The sequence below is a fragment of the Eurosta solidaginis genome, chromosome 1 (genome assembly GCF_040869045.1).
Source record: "Eurosta solidaginis isolate ZX-2024a chromosome 1, ASM4086904v1, whole genome shotgun sequence".
Taxonomy (NCBI): Eukaryota; Metazoa; Arthropoda; class Insecta; order Diptera; family Tephritidae; genus Eurosta; species Eurosta solidaginis.
In genome coordinates, this window is record NC_090319.1 from 231,391,195 (window position 1) to 231,417,093 (window position 25,899).

Consider the following 25,899-nt stretch of genomic DNA (forward strand, 5'->3'; position numbering starts at 1 on the left):
CATATATGAACAATTTGGAAGTAACTTAAAAATTAATGTAGTTTGACGTATTTCTGTGATATGTAGCATATTGTATGCAAAACTTTCATTGATTAATGTGAATTTATTCAATGTAAAATTTTCTCTTTTCCCCTGGAACTAAAAAGTAGAAAATACAAATAAAATAAAAAAATGTTAAGTATTTGCTTTTATAAATGATCAAAAATCAGCAAAAATTTTTCCTTATATAAAGATATATTCTCGCTGAACTTTGATTTTAAAATTTTGACATATGTAGAAATTGTAAAAATATTTATGAGAAATAAAAATATAAAAATGGAGCGCAATTAATCTATAATATAAAAATCTATAATATTGTAACGAATTAAGTCCAATTCCGCTTATTTGCAACCTTCTACTAACGTTCGTATCACTAAACTGTTGAATAAATGACTCCACTATTCAATAAAGGAAAATCGCCTTTATTCAAGTACATCATAATAACACTACTACTTCTCGACAGATAGCGTGCTTAAATCAAACTCCTTCTCCGTGCCTCAACTGTTGCTGCTTTTATACTGTTTGATTTCCTCGTTGACAATATTCTAGGCGATTCTATTTCTAGAATTTAATTCTCGTTTACAAGCTATAAATTTCTCAGCTATAGCTACAGATGCACGATTTTATAGTTTCTCTCATAGCCCATGCGCGTGTATATGTGATTGATACTTACACAAATGATTGCATACGTTTGGGAGTATCTCAGATATATGCATGTGTTTGTGCGTTACTCTCCGCTGGTTATATGGCCATATGGGTAGACGTAATGATTGATTTCTTGATGTGCATACAAGTGACTGCCTGCTTTATTGTTGTTGTGGCTTCATTTACTAAGCATCAGACTAGTGATGTGAGTATCACTTAGTGTTACTAATATTCGTCACAATATAAAAATAAGTCGGGTTTTCTTTCCTGACGCTATAACTCCAGAACGCACGAACCAATTTCCACGGTTTTGCATTCGTTGGATAGGTCTCGGGCTCCGTGAAGTTTATAGCAAAGGGAAGTCCGGATCGACGCACAGGGTCTCGAGATATAGGCCAAAACGTGAACCCGTGTACCCCAAGAAGTTGTTTATAGAATATGGATATCAGATGAAAGCTTTTGATGAGTGCTTTAGTAGGGGGTAGTTTTCATACCTATTGGTGACTAGGGTCTCGAGATATAGGCCAAAACGTGGGCCCGTGAATACCTAGATAGCGTTTTTACATTATGGGTATCAAATTGAAGCTGTTGATGAGTGCTTTAGTACAGGGTAGTTTTCATACCTATTGGTGACTAGGGTCTCGAGATATAGGCCAAAACGTGGATCAGGGTAGCAATAGGATGTGTTTTTACATGATGGATATCAAATTGAAGGTGTTGATGTGTGCTTTTGTACAGAGTAAGTTTATGCAGCTGGGTGACTAGGGTCTCGAGATATAGGCCAAAACGTGGACCCGGATACATCTAGAATGTGGTTTTACATTACGGGTATCAAATTGAAGCCGTTGATGTGTGCTTTAGTAAAGAGTAATTTTTACACAGCTGGGTGACTAGGGTCTCGAGATATAGGCCAAAACGTGGATCAGGGTAACACTAGGATGTGTTTTTACATTATGGATATCAAATTGAAGCTGTTGATGTGTGCTTTAGTACAGAGTAAATTTTACACTGCTGGGTGACTAGGGTCTCGAGATATAGGCCAAAACACGGATCCGGCTACACCTAGAATGTGTTTTTACATTATGGGTATCAAATTGAAGCTGTTGATGTGTGCTTTAGTACAAAGTAAGTTTTATGCCGCTGGGTTACTAGGGTCTCGAGATATAGGTCAAAACATGGACCCGGATACCCCTAGAATGTGTGTATTATGGATATCAAATGAAAGCTGTTGATGAGAGCTTTAAAGTAATTTTCATTGTGATATTCTATTTAGTAGTATCAACTGGCAAAACTGATAAATATACATACGAATCCGAAATAAAGACATGAATTAATAATACCCACATACCTATTTACATACGTCCTATTCGATTTGCTTGAATTTCGGTATATAAATTTGACTATATTAGTACTTACGATGCTTTTTTCCGGGAAGTAGACCAGAGATGGGCTGGGACTGGTATTAGGACTAGGACTGGGACTGAGACTGCGACTCGGAGTGGGACTAGAACAAAATACATACCACCCTCTGGGACTGGCAATAAGATATGAAGAAGAATGAGAAAAACTTGAGAGAAGAGAAAAGGAGAAGGATACTGAGAAAGAGATAGAATGAGACGAAGATGGAGATAGATGAAGCGAAAAATACGGAGGGAGTAGTGAATACAAAGATTAGGAAAAAGTGTAGAGGGGCGAGGGCAGAGTTAGACGAAAAAGGTTATTAAAATGTATGCAGATAGACCAAATTGAGGGCAGAACAACGTCTGCCGGGTCTGCTAGTTGGTTATATATTGATAAGTTAACTCCTTTTCTTCCAATTTTCCAATCCAAGAAATATGCGTTGCTCTACCTGTATTGTTTTATTTTTCATAAATATTTTTACAATTTCTATGGGCTAATTCCATTTCAAGACACCCGGTCCGCGCAGGACATGATTTTTAATTCGATGAAATTTTAATATGTTGTTCTTTGGTCAAAATAATGAAACACGTGTTTTTTTTTTGCCTCAAAAATTTTTTTTTCGGATTTATCGGCAATTGAATTCCATAAAATGCAATCGGTATTTTATTTGCCTATTTTTTCAACTGTCAATAACTTTGTCAAAAATCATGATTTTTACTTTGAAATGTTCACTATTACATTTACTTTTATATAACTATATAAACATTAGCATATAGTTTAAAAAAATGTTTATTTAGTATTTAGTAAAAATTTATGAATTTTTTCAAAAATTAATTTCTCAAGAAAGGTTATATTTTTTCAACTCGGCTAAATGCCTATTAGCCAAAGCTTGTTGTTTTCGAGATGTGAATTTTTGAATAGTAAACATTTTTTTCCCCCATTTATGGATGCAATGCATTACAGCATACAATAAATTTGTCAAAAATTATCCGATTCTCATCCTTTTTTCTTCGAAATGTTCGCTATTACTTTTAATTTTATATAAATTTATAAACAATTGCATATAGTTAAAAAAAATATTTTTTTAGTAGATATTTAATAAAAGTGTATGCCTTTTTTTCAAAAATTAATATTTCAAAAAACGGTTATTGTTTTTTGTTTAAACTTTTTCTATATCGAGTGAGCAGTTTATATTTCAACTTGGGTGAATTTCCGTGGGCTCGTTGTTTTCGAAATATGACTTGTTGAATATTAATATTTTTTTCGCCATATATTGATGCATTACATATCAGCATACAATTCGATCAATGCCAAATGCTTAAAATTAATTAAAATATCACATTTATTATTGAAAACTAAGTTACCAAGTTTACTCCAAGTCAAGTCAAGTCTATTCTAAGTATCAGTAATGGACCCTTAAGTATGGGTTCAAAGCAATAATTTTACGAATAAGCAATAATTGTAGCAATCCAAGCTTGGCATATATGAACAATTTGGAAGTAACTTAAAAATTAATGTAGTTTGACGTATTTCTGTGATATGTAGCATATTGTATGCAAAACTTTCATTGATTAATGTGAATTTATTCAATGTAAAATTTTCTATTTTCCCCTGGAACTAAAAAGTAGAAAATACAAATAAAATAAAAAAATGTTAAGTATTTGCTTTATATAAATGATCAAAAATCAGCGAAAAATTTTTCCTTATATAAAGATATATTCTTGCTGAACTTTGATTTTAAAATTTTGACATATGTAGAAAATGTAAAAATATTTATGAGAAATAAAAATATAAAAATGGAGCGCAAATAATCTATAATATAAAAATCTATAATATTGTAACGAATTAAGTCCAATTCCGCTTATTTGCAACCTTCTACTAACGTTCGTATCACTAAACTGTTGAATAAATGACTCCACTATTCAATAATGGAAAATGGCCTTTATTCAAGTACATCATAATAACACTACTACTTCTCGACAGATAGCGTGCTTAAATCAAACTCCTTCTCCGTGCCTCAACTGTTGCTGCTTTTATACTGTTTGATTTCCTCGTTGACAATATTCTAGGCGTTTCTATTTCTAGAATTTAATTCTCGTTTACAAGCTATAAATTTCTCAGCTATAGCTACAGATGCACGATTTTATAGCTTCTCTCATAGCCCATGCGCGTGTATATGTGAGTGATACTTGCACAAATGATTGCATACGTTTGGGAGTATCTCAGATATATGCATGTGCTTGTGCGTTACTCTCCGCTGGTTGTATGGACATATGGGTAGACGTAATGATTGATTTCTTGATGTGCATACAAGTGACTGCCTGCTTTATTGTTGTTGTGGCTTCATTTACTAAGCATCAGACTAGTGATGTGAGTATCACTTAGTGTTACTAATATTCGTCACAATATAAAAATAAGTCGGGTTTTCTTTCCTGACGCTATAACTCCAGAACGCACGAACCAATTTCCACGGTTTTGCATTCGTTGGATAGGTCTCGGGCTCCGTGAAGTTTATAGCAAAGGGAAGTCCGGATCGACGCACAGGGTCTCGAGATATAGGCCAAAACGGGGACCCGTGTACCTCAAGAAGTTGTTTATAGAATATGGATATTAGATGAAAGCTTTTGATGAGTGCTTTAGTAGGGGTAGTTTTCATACCTATTGGTGACTAGGGTCTCGAGATATAGGCCAAAACGTGGGCCCGTGAATACCTAGATAGCGTTTTTACATTATGGGTATCAAATTGAAGCTGTTGATGAGTGCTTTAGTACAGGGTAGTTTTCATACCTATTGGTGACTAGGGTCTCGAGATATAGGCCAAAACGTGGATCAGGGTAGCAATAGGATGTGTTTTTACATTATGGATATCAAATTGAAGCTATTGATGTGTGATGGATATCAAATTGAAGGTGTGCTTTAGTACAGAGTAAGTTTTATGCCGCTGAGTGACTAGGGTCTCGAAATATAGGCCAAAACGTGGACCCGGATACACCTTGAATGTGTTTATAGAATATGGATAAAAAATGAAAGCTGTTGATGTGTGCTTTAGTAGGGGGTAATTTTCATACCCCTGGGTGACTAGGGTCTCCAGATATAGGCCAAAACGTGGGCTGTGAACACCTAGATAGTGTTTTTACATTATGGGTATCAAATTGAAGCTGTTGATGAGTGCTTTAGTACAGGGTAGTTTTCATACCTATTGGTGACTAGGGACTCGAGATATAGGCCAAAACGAGGATCTGGGTAACAATAGGATGTGTTTTTACATTATGGATATCAAATTGAAGGTGTTGATGTGTGCTTTAGTACAGAGTAAGTTTATGCAGCTGGGTGACTAGGGTCTCGAGATATAGGCCAAAACGTGGACCCGGATACATCTAGAATGTGTTTTTACATTACGGGTATCAAATTGAAGCCGTTGATGTGTGATTTAGTACAGAGTAATTTTTACACAGCTGGGTGACTAGGGTCTCGAGATATAGGCCAAAACGTGGATCAGGGTAACACTAGGATGTGTTTTTACATTATGGATATCAAATTTAAGCTATTGATGTGTGCTTTAGTACAGAGTAAATTTTACACTGCTGGGTGACTAGGGTCTCGAGATATAGGCCAAAACACGGACCCGGCTACACCTAGAATGTGTTTTTACATTATGGGTATCAAATTGAAGCTGTTGATGTGTGCTTTAAGTACATAGTAAGTTTTATACAGATGGGTGACTAAGGTCTCGAGATATAGGTCAAAACGTGGATCAGGGTAACACTAAGATGTGTTTTTACATTATGGATATCAAATTGAAGCTATTGATGTGTGCTTTAGTACAAAGTAAGTTTTATGCCGCTGGGTTACTAGGGTCTCGAGATATAGGTCAAAACATGGACCCGGATACCCCTAGAATGTGTGTGTATTATGGATATCAAATGAAAGCTGTTGCTGAGAGCTTTAAAGTAATTTTCATTGTGATATTCTATTTAGTAGTATCAACCTGGCAAAACTGATAAATATACATACGAATTCGAAATAAAGACATGAATTAGTAATACCCACATACCTATTTACATACGTCCTATTCGATTTGCTTGAATTTCGGTATATAAATTTGCCTATATTAGTATTTACGATGCTTTTTTCCGGGAAGTAGACCAGAGATGGGCTGGGACTTGTATTAGGACTAGGACTGGGACTGAGACTGCGACTCGGAATGGGACTAGAACAAAATACATACCACCCTCTGGGACTGGCAATAAGATATGAAGAAGAATGAGAAAACCTTGAGAGAAGAGAAAAGGAGAAGGAGACTGAGAAAGAGATAGAATGAGACGAAGATGGAGATAGAATGAGACGAAGATGGAGATAGATGAAGCGTAGAGGGGCGAGGGCAGAGTTAGACGAAAAAGGTTATTAAAATGTATGCAGATAGACCAAATTGAGGGCAGAACAACGTCTGCCGGGTCTGCTAGTTGGCTATATATTGATAAGTTAATAATTCCTTTTCTTCCAATTTTCCAATCCAAGAAATGTGCGTTGCTCTACCTGTATTGTTTTATTTTTCATAAATATTTTTACAATTTCTATTCAAGACACCCGGTCCGCGCAGGACATGATTTTTGATTTCGATGAAATTTTAATATGTTGTTCTTTGGTCAAAATAATGAAACACGTGTTTTTTTTTGCCTCAAAACATTTTTTTTTCGGATTTATCGGCAATTGAATTCCATAAAATGCAATCGGTATTTTATTTGCCTATTTTTCCAACTGTCAATAACTTTGTCAAAAATCATGATTTTTATTTTTTTTTTATGATTTGTAGGCTAGTCTGATCTAATTTATGCTGGTGCAAATAAAACGATTAATTCACCTTACGCCCGACGTTTCGCTGAATATTTCAGCATCCTCAGGGGCAACACTATTTATTTTCAAATTAAATAAACAAACAAAAAATATTTTATGTTGAAAAGCATATCGATATAAATTAACACAGTATTTTTAAAGTAAACAAAAATTCTACACTTACAACAATATCGGACAATATTAACATTTACTCATCAGTACCACCTTGTGTGGTAGTCTTGTCACAACTAATTTGTTTTCTGTTTAGACAAAGCATGTATGCTGCCGCAATATTATCGCTATCTTCGTTCTTGTTCATGGTCCTTTCTCTGTTTTCTAAAATGTGCAAGCTTTCCAAGGTATATCTCGTCATTTCTCTTTTCTCCTTATCAATAATTGTCGTGTTGGTAAAATCTGCTGTATGGCCGTTGCTAATCATATGTTGTGGTAGGGCTGTAGTGGGTTTTTGTTTTTTTATGTCTGCTTCGTGTTCGGCAATGCGAATACCTAGTGCGCGCTTTGTCGTCCCAATGTATGCTTTATCGCATTGCTGGTTTTCTTTTCCCATGCATTAAATTTTATATATGACGTTGTTTTGTTGTTGCTTGTCTATTGGAGATTTTGTTCTTGTGTATATTTTGGATAATGTGTTGTTGGACCTGTAGGCTAGTGTGATGTTTTGTTGTTCGAGTATATTGTGATCGATGCTTGCACTTAATTTCGGTATGTATGTCACACTGTAGTATTTCTTTATATCTTTTGTTACTGTGTTAGAAGGTATGTTGTGTTGGTTTCTGTTTTTCATGGTTTCCTGGTTGATTAATTCGTGTATAAGGTGGTCGGGGTAGTTATTATTTTTCAATATTGCGTGTATCTTTTCTAAATTAGCGTCATGGAAATCTCGGTGGCTTAGCGTTAGTATTTTGTGTATAAGATTCTTCGCTGTATTAATTTTGTACTTGGTCGGTTGGGACGAAAAGAAATTGATCAGGCGACCAGAGGATGTTGGCTTCGAGTACCAATTTAATTTGATTTTGTTGTTATCTCTGTATATGCGAACATCGAGGAAAGGGATGCTCGCGTTCTCCTCCATTTCCATGGTGAACTGTGGTGGTAATAGGCAAGAATCTCTAGAATTTTATTCACGTCATTACGTTTTGCTATTGCAAAAACGTCGTCTACATATTTGGTCAAGAATTTTATGTCAATATTGTGTTGTTGTTTAAGCTCCGAGATGGTGTAGTCAAAAAGGTCGTCCATAATAATATGGGCGATTGTAGGTGAAAGTGGGTTTCCCATTGGCATTCCAAAAGTCTGAGTGTATATTTTGTTATTGCACATAAAGTAATTATTCTCTCTGAGACAAAAATCTAGAATTTGTTGGAACTTGGCTTTATTAATCTCAGTTTTATTTTGTATTTTCTCCCATTTTCTCATTATAATTTTAGTTGCTAACATTGTAGGTATATTCGTAAACAAGGACACAACATCAAAGGAAACTAAAACATCTTTGTCACACACATTAATATTATTCAATCGGTCTTTCAATATGAACGCATTTTTCACATTATGTTCTTCTGAAATAAGAGGTTTAAGTATTTGTCCAACGAATTTTGACAGGTTATAACAGGGTACCATAATTGATGAAGCAAAAATTATCGAACTGATCGCAGAATTACAGTGATTTTGTAAAAGGACATGGCAAAGGCTCTTATGACGGTATTGGAGGTTTAGTGAAATATTTTGCCATATTCTGAAAAATAATAACAAATTAATGTTTTCAATAATAAATGTGAAACTTTAATTAATTTTAAGCGTTTGGCATTGATCGCCTTGTATGCTGATATGTAATGCATCAATATATGGCGAAAAAAAAGATTAATATTCAAAAATTCATATTTCGAAAACAACGAGCGTTTGCCAATGGATATTTACCCAAGTTGAAATATAAACTGCTCACTCGATATTGAAAAAGTTTAAACAAAAAACAATAACCGCTTTTTGAAATATTAATTTTTGAAAAAAAGGCATACATTTTTATTAAATATCTACTAAAAAAATATTTTTTTTTAACTATATGCAATTGTTTATAAATATATATAAAATTAAAAGTAATAGCGAACATCTCGAAGAAAAAAACATGAGAATCGGTTAATTTTTGAAAAAGTTATTGTATGCTGTAATGCATTGCATCAATAAATGGGGGAAAACTTTTTAATATTGAAAAAATTCATATCTCGAAAAAAACAAGTTTTGGCTAATAGGCATTTAGCCAAATTGAAACATGAACTGTTTGCTCAATACAGAAAAAGTTTAAACAACAAAAAAAATAATCCCTTTTGAGAAATAAATTTTTGAAAAAAGTCATACATTTTTATTAATACTAAACAATTTTTTTTTTAACTATATGCTATTGTTTATAAAGTTATATAAAAGTAAATATAATAAAGAACATTTTGAAGAAAAAATCATGAGAATCGGTTAATTTTTGAGAAAGTTATTGACAGTTGAAGAAATAGGTGAATAAAATACCGATTGCGTTTAATGGAATTCAATTGCCGATAAATCCGAAAAAAAAGTTTTTTTGAGGCAAAAAAAAAAAAACACGTGTTTCATTATTTTGATCAAAGAACAGCATATTAAAATTTCATCGAAATCAAAAATCATGTCCTGCGTGGACCGGGTGTCTTGAAATGGAATGAGCATATGTCAAAATTTTAAAATCAAAGTTCAGCAAGAATATGTGTTTATATAAGGACACATTTTTCTCTGATTTTTTTCGATTTATATAAAGGAAATGCTTAAATTTTTTTATTTTCCTTTTATTTTATATATCAGAATTAAGCGCGCTAAATACATATAATATTAGTTAATGCATTTTCTTGCTGATTGTTTCACATTTCTACTACTCCACTGTTATTTTGTTTACTCAAAAACTGCATGTTATTCGGCACAACATACCCCGTTATGCCTTATAACAGAAAACTGAGTAGTGGCCTACTACGCCTTAAGAGATCAGAACGGCGGCCTTAGCGGGTTAGGGACTTAAAATATACCCGGAGCAGGTATGCCTGTCGTATTAGGCGACTAAAATGCCAAATTGATTCAAGAGGTTGCTGGCGCAATATATAGCTTCTCCAACCCAATTGTCAACCTCACCTACCCGTGGCGAATCCAGTTTCTTTAAGAGCCGAGGCTCTGGCGACCCCATTGACCATCAATATCGATAACACCCTTTAAGGCCTTCGGGGGGGGGGTTCAAGGGGTTGTGTAGCGCAACCCTCTCAAGGGGTTTACAGCGCAATATATAGCTTCTCCAACCCAATTGTTAACCTCACCTACCCGCGGCGAATCCTGTTTCATTAACAGACGAGGCTCTGGCGACCCCAAGCTCCTCTTGGAACTAGGGGTGGGGAGGGAGGGATGGCTTTGAAGGTTTAATGGTGCCGTTTTTATTCTGTGCAGGTATGTTTTGAAGTACCCATGGATGGGGATTATTCCGGTAATCATTTGACTGTCCAATTTTAAATTGGTTTTATATACCAAATTTTTTGTCTTTCACCATAGCCAGAGGTAGAAAAGTTACCAAAGCGATTTTCTGCTTAATAGCGATGCCAGAAAATAGTGCGACAGTTGCTAGCCCGCAACTGGGGCAGTGTGCATAGAAATGTCTGAATGGATAGGTTTATCCTGGCACTCAGGTCAGGCGCTTGCTTGATGCGAACTTGTAGAGTATTAAAAAAACAACAGCAGAAAAATTAGTAAAAAAATTAAGGAAGGCTAAGCTCGGGTGTAACCGAACATTAAATAATCAGCTGAGAGCTTTGGAGACAAAAGTGCCTTTTTAATGGATACATGCAAATGGTAATACTAGAAAATGGCGCAACTTGCCTTTGCTATTATCTTTCTTCAGCTATCAATTCGTTTTATTTGATTATTTTTATTAATATGAAAATTCGGTTAAATTTGAACGCATTTATTTATCTTTTTTTTTAAATCACCCTAGTTTCGAAGCGCTCTTAATTATGAATCCGGTAAGAGTCCGAAACTGTATACCAAGGGTCCCGTTTTTTGGAACGATTTTTCTTGGTTAAATAAGGGAAAATCACCATGTAGGGAAATGAACCTAGAGTAACCCTGGAATGTGTTTGTATGACATGGGTATCAAATTAAAGGTGTTTAAGAGTATTTAAAAGTGAATGGGCCTTAGTTCTATAGGTGGACGCCTTTTGGAGATATCGCCATAAAGGTGGACCAGACTGACTCTATAATTTGTTTGCACGATATGGATATCAAATTAAAGGCATTGAGTAGTAAATTCTAGAAATAGAAACGCCTAGAAATGTGGGAACGAGACATCACAGTTGAAACTGAGTAAGCAGTAATCAGTTGATTTAAGCACGCTATCTGTTGAGAAGTAGAAGTGTTATTGTGAAAGTAGTGTAATAAAAACCATTTTGCATTATTGAATATTGGAGTTATTTATTCAACAGTTTAGTGATTCGAACGTTATCAGAAGGTTGCAAATAAGAGGAATTTCCATAAATTCGTTACAGTATTAAAGACGGTTTTAAAAGGTAGTGGTTGTATATGTGAAGGCATTTTCGAGATATCGATCAAAATGTGGACCATGGTGACCCAGAACGGCATCTTTCGCGTACCGCTAATTTATTTATATATGATGAATTTCATATCAAAACCGATATGCGTTGAGCCCGACCCCCTTAGATTTTGATGAATTTTGCACAGAGGTACACTTTACCTATACAAGCACAACTTCATTTTTAGAAATTTAATTTTTGAAAAATTGTGGGCGTGGCAAAAGGTCAAGGTTGTGAAAAATTCGTGAAAAATTACGGTAATAGGTACTTTTGAGCTGCGATAACTACAGAATGGCTTAATAGATTTCAAAGATCTTGGATCCATTGGAAAGGTATTCGGATCGGCTTTCGAAAATATACACTATATAAATCTTTTATTACACTGAAACAATCTTTTTTTTTAATTAAATTTTAAACTTGGAAAAAACATTTAAAAAAAAAAAAAAATAACAATAATTATCATTAGAAAAAAATTATTGTTCTGGCCTTGAGCTCGATTCGAACCTTGAATGATTTATCAATAGGCCGATAAAAACAAAAACAATTGTTAATAAACCATGAGCACTTGGGAATGTCAAACAAAGTAATTGACAATAAACAAAAATCCAGCATTATCAGTGCTTTGCACCAGATGGCGCAACACTGAATAAATATAGTTGGTAAAAAAGGAATAGAAGTAGCAAATTTGCCAGTCAAACAAACCACCGCTGTATAGCTAAATGGTTAGCGCAGCATGCCTAAAGCGTACTGATGATGAAGGCTTAGCACCCTTCGAAATGGATCTATCTGCGCAGCTATGGCAGGTTGTCTGGAAAATTTTCTACTTACTATTCCAAAAACAAAATTCAATTTTTCAAATTTAGAAAAATTAAAAAATAACAATAATTATCATTAGAAAAAAAATTATTGTTCTGGCCTTGAGCTCGATTCGAACCTTGAATGATTTATCAATAGGCCGATAAAAACAAAAACAATTGTTAATAAACCATGAGCACTTGGGAATGTCAAACAAAGTAATTGACAATAAACAAAAATCCAGCATTATCAGTGCTTTGCACCAGATGGCGCAACACTGAATAAATATAGTTGGTAAAAAAGGAATAGAAGTAGCAAATTTGCCAGTCAAACAAACCACCGCTGTATAGCTAAATGGTTAGCGCAGCATGCCTAAAGCGTACTGATGATGAAGGCTTAGCACCCTTCGAAATGGATCTATCTGCGCAGCTATGGCAGGTTGTCTGGAAAATTTTCTACTTACTATTCCAAAAACAAAATTCAATTTTTCAAATTTAGAAAAATTAAAAAATAACAATAATTATCATTAGAAAAAAATTATTGTTCTGGCCTTGAGCTCGATTCGAACCTTGAATGATTTATCAATAGGCCGATAAAAACAAAAACAATTGTTAATAAACCATGAGCACTTGGGAATGTCAAACAAAGTAATTGACAATAAACAAAAATCCAGCATTATCAGTGCTTTGCACCAGATGGCGCAACACTGAATAAATATAGTTGGTAAAAAAGGAATAGAAGTAGCAAATTTGCCAGTCAAACAAACCACCGCTGTATAGCTAAATGGTTAGCGCAGCATGCCTAAAGCGTACTGATGATGAAGGCTTAGCACCCTTCGAAATGGATCTATCTGCGCAGCTATGGCAGGTTGTCTGGAAAATTTTCTACTTACTATTCCAAAAACAAAATTCAATTTTTCAAATTTAGAAAAATTAAAAAATAACAATAATTATCATTAGAAAAAAATTATTGTTCTGGCCTTGAGCTCGATTCGAACCTTGAATGATTTATCAATAGGCCGATAAAAACAAAAACAATTGTTAATAAACCATGAGCACTTGGGAATGTCAAACAAAGTAATTGACAATAAACAAAAATCCAGCATTATCAGTGCTTTGCACCAGATGGCGCAACACTGAATAAATATAGTTGGTAAAAAAGGAATAGAAGTAGCAAATTTGCCAGTCAAACAAACCACCGCTGTATAGCTAAATGGTTAGCGCAGCATGCCTAAAGCGTACTGATGATGAAGGCTTAGCACCCTTCGAAATGGATCTATCTGCGCAGCTATGGCAGGTTGTCTGGAAAATTTTCTACTTACTATTCCAAAAACAAAATTCAATTTTTCAAATTTAGAAAAATTAAAAAATAACAATAATTATCATTAGAAAAAAATTATTGTTCTGGCCTTGAGCTCGATTCGAACCTTGAACATTTTAAAGTAAGATATATTTTTTTAGAAAGGTTTTTTTTTTATATATAACATATCCAAAAACTATAATGGCGTATTTTTTTATTTTTTTATTTTTAAATAAATAAATGCATCTTTTATATTTTTATATCATGGTGCTTTTGAGCTGTGATAACTGCGGAACGGCTCAACCGATTTCCAAGATCTTTACTTAAACATTAAAAAAAAAAGAAAAAATATGCCACTTTAGTTTTTGGATTTTTTATATATATTAAATAGACCTTTCTAAAAAAATATATTTTATTTTAAAACGCTTGGCCTTTGAAGTTTTTTTCAAGTGTATATTTTCGAAAGCCGATCCGAATAACTTTCCAATGGCACCAAGGTTTTTGAAATCGGTTGAGCCAATCCGTAGTTATCACAGCTCAAAAGTACCTATTACCGTCATTTTTCACGCATTTTTCACAATCTTGACACCTTGCCACGCCCACAATTCCAAAAAATGAAGTTGTGCTTGTATAGGTAAAGTGTACCTCTATGCAAAATTTCATCAAAATCTGAGGGGGTCGGATTCAAAATATGCTTTTTTTTTATAGGTTTTGATATGAAATTCATCATATGTAATACCACGAACAGTATTCCTGCGATGATTCCAAGGGCTTTTGATTTCGTCCTGCAGAACTTTTTCATTTTCTTCTACTTAATATGATAGGTGTCACACCCATTTTACAAAGTTTTTTCTAAAGTTTTATTTTGTGTAAAAAGACCAATCACCATGTTTCATCACTTTTTTCATATTTGGTATAGAATTATGGCATTTTTTTCATTTTTCACAATTTTCGATATCGAAAAAGTGGACGTGGTCATAGTCGGATTTCGCCCATTTTTAATACCTAGAAAAAGTAAGTTCAGATAGGGACGTGAACTAAGTTTAGTAAAGATATATCGATTTTTGCTGAAGTTATCGTGTTAACGGCCGAGCGGATGGACAGACGGTCGACTGTGTTTAAAAACTGGGCGTGGCTTCAACCGATTTCACCCATTTTCACAGAAAACAGTTATTGTCATAGAAGCTATGCCCTTACCAAATTTCACAAGGATTGGTAAATTTTTGTTCGACTTATGGCATTAAAAGTGTTCTAGACAAATTAAATGAAAAAGGGCGGAGCCGCCACCAGAATTGTTGATGTATGAAATCTTTACCGCTTTATCAAATTTTACATTAAATGATTCAATTAATAAACTTTTTATAAACAATATTTCAGTTACTGCTTCGGACATAGTAGTGTACTCTGCAAAGGTTGAACATTAAGTTTTTAGTTGAGTATAAATACTTCAATACTATCATAGCATATTTAAAGTGTGTAGCGTTATAGCAACTTTGGTAGCGACTCAAATAACTTCTAGAGTATGCTATATCTGGTCTTGTGCCAGTACATATATATAGTAATTCGCCTATGAGATTTCTATACTTAATATTTTCATCTATTTCGCTAGCTTGGGTAAGTTTAAGACTTGTTTCCAAAAGAGTATTTTATAGTTTTGCCTTCTCTAAATTGTACTTTACAGCTAAAGGCTCAATGTACTTTGGCTTAGAGTCATAATTTTCTTATCCTCACTATAGCTTATTTCAATGCCAATATAGCTCTGAATCTTACCTAGGTCTTTCATAGAAAATCTTGCCATTAAATTTGACTATACTTCTTTTATTTGTTTTTCATCTTTGCAGCAAATTAAAAGATCGTCTACAAAAACTAATATGAAAATAGGATTTTCTCTTTAATTATTTACATACAGGCAGTAATCATAATTGCTTCTTACAAAGTTCAATTTCTCAATAAATTTTTGAAAGCATTCGTACCATGCTCTTAGACTCTCCCTTAAGCCATATAGAGCCTTTTTTAATTTGTAAACTTTGTTTTCCGCCGTTTCGTAACCCTGTGGCTCGTTAAAATAAACTTTTGATTTTACAGAGCTATTCAAGAACCCCGTTTCTACGTCCATTTGCTCCACAAATAAATTTTTCTTACAGCAGAATGACAACAAAGTTTTCAGAGCTTGCATTTTACCTACGGGTGAATGCACATTTTCAATATGTTCTTTTTGTTGATATCCCGTCACTATTAATCTCGCTTTAAAAATATTATTACTCTTCATTTTATATATCCACTTAACATCTATAATTCTTTTGCCCTTTGGTTTTTCTGTTAATTCTCATGTATTGTTTTTTTTTAAACTTTCCATTTCTGAGTTCATTGCATTTCGCCATTATCTATATTCGCTATAATTATTTGCTTCTTCGAATGTACTTGGTACGTTTGCATTTATATAATTTACATATATACAAGATGTTTTCTTTCTATTAGATTTTCTTTCAACTGCATTTTTTTCTTGATTTCTGTCACTAGGTTCGTATTTTCATTTAATTCTATCTTAACATCATTTTCGTTTCTAACATTGTCGTCATTGTCTGGTCATATTGCTCGTCATAATTTACATTTTCGTTTCTTACATTTTCTGGTTCACTTTCGTAGCTTCCATCTCTTTCTGAATCGGAACTTTCTAAACAAATAAGCCGATCATATTCTTCGACAATTTTCACATGCCTAGCATTAATTACTTTATTGTTTATTAAAACTCTGTATCCATTATTTGTGTATCCTACTAAAACACCCATTTCCGCCTTGTTGTCCCATTTAGATTTTCCTTTCACATCAGGAACTCTTACAAAAACCGTGCTTCCATAAATTTTTAAATTTTCAACATTGGATTTTTTATTGAAAAATATTTCATAGGGACTTTTGCTCTCGACTGTGTTTGCTATAGTTCTGTCTTTTAAATATGCTACCGTGTTCATTACTTTCCCAGTACTTTCTATTTATTCTGGCTTCTTTCATCAGACACCTACCTATATCCATAACAGATATATTATACCTTTCAGCTACATCATTTAGCTCACACACATAGGGTGGACATGGCAGTAATTGTATACCTTTATCTATATATATAAAAATCAAATTCTGTGCGTATGTTCGCTAGAGAAACGTATTTCCCACACATCAATCATCACCAAATTTTGGTTACAGGTCCCTTCGATCAACGGGAAGGTTTTAGGGTAAAAATAATTTTGATATATAAAAGGGTCGTGGCACCTCCCATACAAATGGAATTTTTGGTACTGCATAACTTTGAAGGTATAAATGCCAGAACATTCATATTCAGTAAGGAGTTATATGAGGTCAATCCCTAACACCACCAAGAAATTGTGGAATTAGGAAAAAGGGGGCGTGGCACCTCCGATACAAATGGAATATATCATACTGCATATCTCTGGTTGTAGTAATGGTAAGATAATGAAAATTGGTAAGGAGTCATATAGCACGTTAAGTCCTAACACCTCCAGTAAAATGTGGAATTGGGAATAAAGGGGCCTGGCACCTTCCCTACAAATGGGAAATTTCAGAACTATGGCTGCCGTACAAACTTAGATTATTTTAACACCTAAAGTTTGACTGCATTGTTGAGTTTGGCTGTTATTCCTTTTGGACGTTTAGTAATCTGCCGCCGTTAAAAAATTTGTTAGCTTCAGTCTATCTACATCTTCTATAAAAATCAAATTCTGTGTGTGTGTTCCCTATGTAAACGAATTTCGCACACTTCAATCATCACCAAATTTTGGATATGGGTTCCTTTGATCAAGGCGAAGGCTTTTCATATTTCAGAATTAAGAATTTTGAATTAAAATTTTTTTTCGCTATGGGAACGAGCAGTCTCAGCTCCCAAAATTGATCATGTATACAAAATCAATGATCGCATTCAAAACCAAATTCCTGGTGAATTGACGAAATATAAATCGATCGACACGGTTACAGATGAAGATCGAATTGTGAATTATCCAAATAATTTCTAAACTCTTTAGAACCACCTGGAATGCCTGCGCATATATTACCTTTGAAAATTGGCTCACCAATCATGCTTCTTCGGAAGCCCACCAAAATTGTGCACTGGAACCAGACTTTGCGTTCAGAAATTAATGCCGAATGTAATCGAAGCAACAATCATCAGCGGTAAAAGCAAAGGTGAAGATGTGCTCATACCACGGATCCCAATGATTCCTACAGATTTGCCATTCAATTTTAAGCTCTTACAGTTTCCTGTACGCCTTGCTTTTGCAATTACAATCAACAAAGCACAAGGACAATCGCTTACTGTTGTTTCCCATGGCCAGCTATATGTTGCTTGCACAAGAGTTGGAACGCCAAAAAATTTGTTTATCTTTGCACCGCACGAAAAAACCAAAAATATTGTGTACCCACATTAGAGGTTTAAGCCGATCACTTTATCGGCGGCGGCGGCGTAGGCTCGATTATATACCGGCGGCGTCGGCGTGAGCGGCGCGCCAGCGTACGGCGGTGTTCTTACTTTAAAAAGCTTGATTTTTCTATTTAAAAAAATAATACTTAGGAAAGGTTTTATTTGTATGTATTTAAGGAAATCAACGTTTAGGCCATTTCGGAAAGATCTGAGGTTTTTGCCTCAAAAACTCGCAGATCGTTCAAAAATTTTCAGGAGTAGCTCTTTGCGGAGTAATTGTCCCTCGTTCACTTACTCCAGGGAGGCTTCGAACCTAACCCTGGTCTTTGGAATTGGTACTGCTGCGTCTGCTGAAAAGAAATAGAGATACATAAAATGGTCACACTTTTGTCTGTATATGTCCTGCAAAGCGTAGTTTCACCTAGGGTTAACTCCTAATAAACGTCGCGAACACAATTTCTTTAAATCATTTGTGGCTCCTTGGTGGTCACGCACAAAGGCGACTTACGGTTGCCATTAATGGTCTTTTAATACTCATGACTCTCGTAGCACACGGCGCATCTAGTTTTTTCGAGGTACAAATTCCCGATGATTAAGAGCTACAATTCCCGATGTGTGAACAGTAGCAATCCCGACCACCAGTCGCTACGACGCCTCCTAACCCTCACACCATATGCCAGCACAGAAGCTATAGGACTGCGACTTCGAACTCATATGTACCTTCGTCGAAGTCACTTTCCTAGAAGCTCTAGGTGTAGCTCCGAAGACTTTCTAACGGATGTTTTTGTCGCGCTATGCTGCCCGAGCTACACCAGAGAAACACCTTGAAGTGGTGTCAAACTTCAGCTGTTTATGATAGGTATACCGCCGAGTCGTGTAAAAGTTCGACGACTACGTATTTTACTAGGGATCCGGTGAGTTGTGTAAAACGCTCACCGATTACGTATTTTACTAGGGATCCGGCGAGTTGTGTAAAACGCTCACCGATTACGTATATTCACCAGGCATACCAACGAGGCGTGTAAAACACTAGGTGATTAAACATATTATAATCACATATGTATATAGATTTTCAGAAGGATTGGAATAAATCATCATTTTTTATAACGTTTAATCAACATCTTTTATTGTATAGGCGAACCCATTCGCTGAGCTATACCCCAGCTATAAACCCGACTAACGGGGTTCGTTGCAATTGGCACCCGAGCAGGGACCCTTATACATATAAGAAGACATATATTTTATTTCACCGGAACATATAATAAAACAACATGGTCAAGGTAAGTTGGATTTATTACCTGAAGAAAGAAGATCTTCTGACATACGCGGCCGAGTTTGGATTCACCAACAGCGGAACCGCCGACGAGTTGAGGAAAGAGTTCGCCCAATTTGTTAATCAAAATCCGAGCTACCAAACACGTTTCGCAGGTTTGGAAACGAACCATTCCAAAACAACATTAACCGCTAATCAACAAGGTCAATGCAACAGTGGAACCGCTTCCGGAAGTCGACCAGCGACCCCGGTCGACAACATTGAAAGCGTAAGCATACCTACGATACCTAATATGTCATATCAATTTGCAGGACAACTTACCCAACCTCCGTCTACCGTCTGCGTAATGGACCGAGCACGAAAATGGGGAATTAAGTACGATGGCAAAGGTGACCCACTGAGTTTCGTCGAGAGAGTAGAAGAGCTGGCGCAGGGATATGAAGTGGACCTTAATTCACTCCCGCGAGCGCTACCAGAATTATTCAAGGACCGAACCCTGGTATGCCTGCGAAACAATAATCGTCATTGGAATGAATGGAATAGTTTTAAACACGACTGTTTACGCTTCTTCTTGAGCGCATCATACTTCGAAAGGCTGGAAGACGAGATACGTCAGCGAACACAACGATCACAAGAGTCGTTCAAAGATTACGTTTTGGAACTACAGAATCTCACGAGACACGCGAACCTCAGCGAGGGAAAAGACTGCAAAGAATATACCGAAACTGCTGCAGTGAGTATCAATTATATATAAAGCGAACTGAATTTCAGATGCTCGAAGGCTTGGTGAGTCTGGCAGAGGACTTCGAAAATATCACGAATGGCAGAGGTGCACAGAGAATATTGGCAAGAGCCCTTCCAGCAAGGCGTCCAGATGACCGGCATTTTTCCATACAAGAATTACCAGATGTAGAACCAAGTAGCAGGATTGGCAATGGCAATACACAGCGAAGTAACCCATCAACAAGACAACCGTATACGAATCGCAGGAGCACGTGCAGGCGTTGTGGTGAAAATGGACATAGTGCCTATGCGTGCCGCAATGAATGTCGAGACTTTTGTTGGGAATGTGGTCGGCACAACATTCTCACAAAAAATTGTTGCCGCGCATCATCGGGAAACGACCGGAGACTCGATCAGACCCGAGGGGTGGGGTCTCCAGCAATACAAATTCGGGAGGTCTAACTATTTTGGAGCAAACGGAAGGGCGTATTTTGGCCGACGTAAAGAAAAATGGCTGGAAAGTAACAGCAACAATAGACACAGGAGCGATAAGGAGTTTTATGAGTGAGACATGTTCGAGGAGATTAGGTAAGGCGATTTTGAAATAGGTACGAAGCCGAGTGGTATTGGGCGATGGTAGAGCCTGCAAGATAAAGGAAGCAATAGTGGCAGATGTAGAGGTTGAGAAACAGAAGTACAACAGCAAAATACTAGTTCTCCCAGGGCTAATAAAAGAAGTTGTCATCGGCATGGACATACTTGCCAGGGCAAACACATCATTAAGTTTCGGCGGTCACACGGTAATGCTACAAGCAGAAGAGGCAATCAAAGACACGGTTATGTGCAGGACAGTAACTGAAGCAGACGAGCCCGATGTAAACGATACGGAAGGACTAACTACGGAACAACAAAGCCCGTCTGAAAACACTACAAAAGTTAAGGATTTCCTAGACGAACAGACTCTTAGCTTCGAAAATATGACTGGCACCTCAAATATCGCGGCGCATAAAATAATCATGCGTGATGATCGGCCGATAAAACAAAGATACTTTCCACGGAATCAGAAGATGCAGGACAGCATTAATATGGAGATAAACGAGCTATTGGAGAAGGGGTACATCGAACCCTCGCGAAGCCCACATAGTGCACCGATCGTACTCGTAAAGAAGAAGAACTGTAAGTGGAGGTTATTTATAGACTATCGCTAGCTCAACGCACGCTCAGTCCCCGATGCATACCCTCTACCGCGGATCCAACACATACTATACCGGATAAGAAACGCTAAGTACATAAGTAGCCTGGATCTGAAAAACGGCTACTGGCAGATCCCTATGGAGGAAGTAAGTAAGCAATATACGGCATTTACTGTACATGGACGCGGGCTGTTTCAATGGCGCGTGATGCTATTTGGGCTACATTCAGCACCCGCAACATTTCAACGGGCATTAGATCAAGTAATCGGCCCCGAACTAGAACCGAACGCATTCGCATGCCTAAATGACATCATAATTACAAGCTCAATGCCAGAGGAGCATATTAAACATCTAACGGAAGTGTTTAAACCCCCACGAAAAACAAATTTAAGAATCAACGCCGAAAAGTGCGAATTTTTCAAGAAGTAACTGAAGTATCTGGGACATGTCGTAAGCGAAAAGGGCATAAACACAGACCCAGATAAAGTAGCAGCGATTAAGGAATTGCAAGCACCAACGAACATAAGAGAATTAAGACGATTTTAGGTATAGCATCTTGGTACCGGCGATTCGTACCAGAGTTTTCAAAAATAGCGCATTCGCTGACAACCATGTTAAAGAAGGGTAACAGATGGAAATGGACCGAAACACAAGAAATAGCATTTCAGACACTGAAGAATTCACTCACCGAAACATCAGTACTGGCGTGCCCAGATTTTACACGAAGATTCACATTACAAACAGACGCGAGCGATTCTGGACTAGGAGCAGTCTTCGCACAGGAGCTAGGCGACGGATAGCGGGTAATCGCGTACGCTAGCCGCCGCCTCAACAAAGCAGAAATTAATTATTCACCTACGGAGAAAGAGTGTTTAGCCATTGTATGGGCTATACGCAAAATGCGACCATATCTGGAGTGCTACGAATTCACGGTAATCAAGGACCACTTTTCATTGAAATGGTTGAACGCCATCGAAAGTCCTTCGGGACGTATTGCGAGATGGGCATTGGAGTTGCAACGATACTCGTTCGACGAACATGACAGGAAAGGTAAGCTGAACGTAGTAGCGGATGCACTGTCACGACAGCCGCAAGACGCACAACTCAACAGACTGTAACACGAAAACGAAACATCGTGTAAATGGCTTGAAAAAAGGAAGGAGGAAGTTAAACGAAACCCGGAGAAGTTTCCAGACTACATAATTGAAAACGGTGAGTTATATCGGCACATAGCTGTTCAGATCGACGATCAAGACGCGATCCCGTGTTTATCGAAACAACAACGCGGTAAAGTATTACAGGAAGTGCACTACAGTCCAAGCGCCGGACACATGGGTATCCGGAAGACAATAGCCCGAGCAGTCACAAGGTACTACTGGCCAGGAATGTTTCGCGATATAAAACGGTATATACAACAATGCCCAACCTGTCAAATTTACAAGCCTAATGAACAGCAAGCAGCGGGCAAAATGTTAACCCAAATTCCAGAAGAACCGTGGGCAACGGTGTGTGCAGATTTCGTTGGACCATAACCACGTTCAGAGCACGGCAATACCATTATTCTAGTATTTCTAGATCGTTTCACCAAGTGGTTAGGGATCGTACTATTACGCAAGGCAACAGCGGATAGACTCATCAAAGCATTTAGAGACCGTATGTTATCAGGATTTGGAGTTCCAAAGGTCATAATTACAGACAACGGCGCCCAGTTCACGAGCAGACAATTCAAGAGACTCCCTCAGGACTATGGAGTAAAGCACCAATTAACAGCACCCTATACACCACAAGAGAACCCAACGGAGAGGGCAAACCGAAACATCAAACGGATGTTAGCACAATTCACGGGAAAAGAACAACGTAACTGGGACGAGTTATTACCAGAGATAATGTTAGCAGCCACCGTGGTGTGATGGTAGATTGCTCCGCCTACCACACCGTATGCCCTGGGTTTGCACCCCGGACAAAGCAACATCAAAATATTAGAAATAAGGTTTTTAAATTAGAAGAAAATTTTTCTAAGCGGGGTCGCCCCTCGGCAGTGTTTTGCAAGCGCTCCGGGTGTATTTCTGCCATGAAAAGCTCTCAGTGAAAACTCATCTGCCTTGCAGATGCCGTTCGGAGTTGGCATAAAACATGTAGGTCCCGTCCGGCCAATTTGTAGGGAAAATCAAGAGGAGCACGACGCAAATTGGAAGAGAAGCTCGGCCTTAGATCTCTTCAGAGGTTATCGCGCCTTTCATTTATCTTTTTTAATGTTAGCACTAAATTCGAGTGTGTGCGAGGCAACAGAGTACAGCCCGGCATTCTTGGTACAAGGACGAGAGCCACGGATCCCTATACGACGAGCGAACATTTGGCACACGCGAGGCCACAACACAACGGCAAATGAAAAGGTAGCGAAAATGAAGGAGATATTTCAAATGGTACGAAGAAACCAGCAACGTGCGTCGGCAGAACAGGCACGGCATTATAATTTGCGGAGAAGGAAAAGGAATCCGGCGATAGAAGACAGAGTTTTGGTAAAGGAACACCATTTGTCTAAGCCAACCGACAACCTTGCGGCCAAGCTAGCACCAAAATTCAGCGGGCCCCATAGAATTACGAATTTTATTTCGCCAATCATCTTCGAACAGGACAAAACGTTTCAAGGCAAGAAGAAAACAGCACATCTAAGCGAGCTTAAACCATTTTATGAAAACAAGTTAATCAACGGGAGAAGCGAAAGCGCAACAAAACCCTCCACAGATTCCCATCTACATCTTTGCAAACACAACCGAGGAGTAAAATCACCGGAAACTACAAAGGAAGGCGTAGCACGAAGAAATCTGATGGTAAATCACAATATGAACAAGTTTCATAAATTTCAATCGTTGCCCTAATAATTATTACAATTGCATTAATTTTATTTTCTATAATATTATTAGTTTTAATAATAATGCTCTAATAATCAAAATGTGATCATAGTAATAATCATAATAATAGTAACCATCACATTTATATAATAATACCGGTAACAAAATTTTTCCGCAACCCTAATTTGGTACACGCCAAAACAATGCTTATCTACTCCGTCTACCATAAACAGCATCCCCAAACAAATCACAGCCGACTAACAATAACAAGGAATAAAGGAATGCAATGGTACAACAGCAAACCACCCATGCAAACACGAAATATAAATGCAGTGATACAACAAAAACAAACACAAGCAATACAATAAAGGGCAAATGCACGCGCATACCAGCAGTAACTAACATAAGTAATAGAAATATCACAGCTACATTGCACAACAACAAACAAGACAAGCAAGTACGAAATGAAAATATACGGTGGTCCAACAACAACAAACACAAGCAATACAAAAATTTTGATATTTCATTATAAATAATACAATTTCATTTTAAAATTATAAACTGAATTATAATAATTTATATATACATATATGGCATACAATGAATTTACTTATACATATATGTACATACATTTTGAATTAAATACTCTTTGTACAATCATACATACATTTTAAAACATATATAATGATAATACATATTAAATTATATATAGGAGATGAAAACTTGTATCGCAGAGTGTAAGAACTCACATAATTATGCACAAACATACATACTTACGTATAAACTAATATGGAGAAATCGAATTATCAAACGATAGCGAACACAAATGCGTACAAATTATACACTTAGGATATTTAGCTTAGTTATAAGAACTTTTATTGTAAAGCAACGGAAGCCGACTCAAAAATTGTATAAAAGGAGCGGCAAATCCATGAACAGGGCCATTGTTTACTATATAGTTTGGCAGCTTAAATAGAGCTTATGTTGCGAATAGAGTGGAAGGCAGTGGACTAGGCACTCGAATGTCATATAATGAAGGAATTGATGTTCGGAGTTTTTTCAAAATTTGCCCGAAATCCTGAATCACAAAAGGGAGTGTAGTTAAGTACGAAAATGAAAAAATGTAGTTAGGTTTTGCTCCTCTTTTATCAGGAGATTTTCATTTTAAAAATGTAATGTACAAACCAATGTTCATTCTATTACTTTTTTAGCAGGAGATTTTCATTTTAAAAATATAATATATAAACCAATGTTCCTTCTATTACTCATTTTATCTTCACATGCACTTTATAAAAACGTGCTTTTTATTTTTACGAACTTATTCCTCAATGAAAATAAATGAAACACGTATTAATGTAAGCATTAATAATGTTTCTTACTTCTTAAATGTTCTTCTTAAATATTATAAATGTGTTAAAAGTAGCAGGACTAACATAATATTGACAAATCTGATATGTCAAACAAATTTTATACAATAAAAATGATTTCATAAATTGCATGCATTTTATGCATATGCATTATATTGAAAATTTTCTCTAACTATTCGTTTTGTGCTGATTAATTTTGCTTATGCATAACTTTCTTTGGCTATATAAGCTAACAATTCCAGGGGCCGTTTTCACCATCTTCGGTGAACGCTAACAAACACTTTATTTGAAAGAAATCGTTCAGTGATTCGTCAAATAAGGGTTACTTTAAAATAACGGACGTTGAAAGTTCCCCTGTCACATGAGGAAAAATGAAATACAACTATTTTTATAACATGAAGATAGATAGAAAATTTATTTGGGATTGCACTGCGACCGTTGGTCTATTGTGC

The 25,899-nt window shown here is 36.4% G+C and overlaps 1 protein-coding gene and 1 long non-coding RNA gene across 6 annotated transcripts in view; one reads left to right on the forward strand and one right to left on the reverse strand.

The window, feature by feature from the left end:
• Pxd (Peroxidase) overlaps positions 1 to 25,899 on the forward strand; it is a 1,822,298-nt gene that overhangs the window by 538,796 nt on the left and 1,257,603 nt on the right. The gene's annotated exons all lie outside the window — the stretch shown is intronic.
• The window catches only part of LOC137237057 (uncharacterized), a 125,937-nt gene that overhangs the window by 78,812 nt on the left and 21,226 nt on the right, over positions 1 to 25,899 (reverse strand). The window contains exon 4 of one of the 2 annotated variants that reach the window (XR_010948787.1): positions 7,782 to 8,671. The exons of the other annotated variant lie outside the window; for it this stretch is intronic. This is a non-coding gene — a long non-coding RNA (uncharacterized lncRNA). Of the gene's footprint in view, positions 1 to 7,781; positions 8,672 to 25,899 lie in introns of those variants that run through there. 2 annotated transcript variants of the gene reach the window in all.